Raw genomic sequence first — 2172 nt, 5'->3', positions numbered from 1 at the left:
ATTACAGGAGGAAAAAGTGACGTGTGCAGGTTACAAAAGTGTACAAGTAGAGGTATAATACTGCAATAAATGGAGGACACTCAAACACAAGAACAAACGTTACGTAGGCAATGGTGGCACTTGTGCAAGTATCGAAAGCAAACAAAATGTAAGAGGTAGCAAACAGTGTGTTACAAGAGAAAAGTGACGTGTGCATGTTACAAATGAGTACCAGACACAGATAGAAGGGTAATACTGCAATAAATGGCAAACACTCCAACCACAAGAACACACTGGCAAGGCACTTCCATAGTCATGGAGAATAGACATTTTCTATACTAAAAGGTCTTCCTTCAGATAATAGAGAGGGCATGAATTAACTTTGGAAGTGTCTTTGAAGGAGGAGAACTTTGAGGTCAGTTTTGAAGGCCTGGGAGGAGGTGGTGGTCCGACAGCCATGAAGGAAAGATGCAGAGAGGGAGTGTAGGAAAGTTCCCTTTTGGACATGGTTAGCCCCACTTTGCCCTGGAAAATTATGTAATTTTGACTGGATGTGCACATGATCCTTGCCAAGCAGATCCCCTGTGCCAGATCTCCTTCCCTAAACTGCACCAATTGTTTCCACTATTGGCACCCCTTTAACTCGCATAGAAGTCCCCATTAAAAGGTAACCCTGGTACCAAGGGACTTAGTTAAAAATGGTCCTGAAGGGCTGCAGTACGAATTGTGCCACGCTAAGGGACCCCTCACCAAGCTCATGCACACTGCCACTGCAGCCTGCGTGTCTTGGTGCACACAAAGCTGGAGTCGACATGGTACACATCTCTGTATACCATGCCCATAGACACTGCATGAGATATAGGTGAGACACCCTCTAGAAGGCCTTTGCCATAAGGCACGGTGCACTATATTTCCTGTGAGGGCATATCTGCATGAGCAAATATACCCCTGCAATGTCTGTCAATTCCTGGATATAGTAAGTGACCAGGGAAGCCACAGTATGTACATGGGCTGGACACACGTCATTAGGATTTCCCCAGCTCCATGAAGGCTTCACTGAAGTATGGGATGTTTGGTACCAAACATCTCATCATAAACCTGCGCAGATTCCAGTGTCGGAGTTATTCAAAATTGCACACAGAGGAGGCCTTAGAGGGGTACCCTGAAACCTTCCAACCTTAGTGTGGTCACTCACTGACCTAAGCCAGCCTGCTACCACCAGGTAGCATGGGGTGACCTCATGGGGTGAGTGCCTGTGTGCTTAGAAGTCTAGAACAATGCCTTTCCTGTTCACACCTCCCCCTGGTTAGGAAGAGACGGCTGTGGCGGGGAGTTTCAAAGGCCTTGCTGCTTTTGTAACACGACCCAGCCTCTCCTGCTAGGAGCAGGCTCCCTTTCTGTCATCCTCCCTTTTTGGCTGGAGAACACGTGGGAAAACTCAGCTAGAGTAGGAGGTGTGCCCCCTTTACCAACTCCAACCCTCAGGTGCTGGAGGCAATGTGAAGTACACTTTTCAATGCCCACCACCTTGAAGATGGTGATACCTATCCAGTCAGGTCTAGGACTATATCCCCCTCCTTAGGAGGAGGCCATACTAAATCGTGTAGACACCCCAGGTAAGGGGCCCATTTGCCACTACCTGTCCCTCCCTTGCAATGCCTCTAAATCTAGTATCTGATAGAGACTACTAGCTGCAGATTCCTTAACGTAGAATTATCCCCAGGCGTGAGACTGGATCCGGAAACTTTTTGCCACAGCATCCCTGCGCTCCGGGGGGGGTACGGCATCACGCGACTCCGCCCAGGCGTCGTCCGCGTACGTGACGTCAGAGAGGTCACATAAGTCCCACCCCGGCGTGCCGAAGTCTTTTTTTTCCTTTTCCACGAGCAACGCGGATCTGATCTTGCGCGGGCCGGTCTTGGGCCCTTTTTTCCTTACCTCATTGTGACTGTTTTTTGTGGAACAGTGTGCGAATGCCTTCGGGTGACGGACCCTCACCTCATTTGAAAGTGGTGTTTGGGGAAGATCACGGCACCACTGACTGTGAGGTGACAGTTGAAGCCGAAATCGCGGCGGGAGCGCCAGATGAAACTATTCTCAGCGCGTCTCTCTAGGTCGGCTTCATCCCCTCGATCTTCCTCGGCAGACTGCTTCAGAAGCAGCCGTTGTCGTCTCTCAGATGTCGCGAGATCG

Source organism: Lissotriton helveticus, chromosome 7 (genome assembly GCF_964261635.1).
Source record: "Lissotriton helveticus chromosome 7, aLisHel1.1, whole genome shotgun sequence".
NCBI lineage: Eukaryota > Metazoa > Chordata > Amphibia > Caudata > Salamandridae > Lissotriton > Lissotriton helveticus.
The sequence above is the reverse complement of the archived record's forward strand: the minus strand, read 5'-3'. Positions refer to the sequence as shown.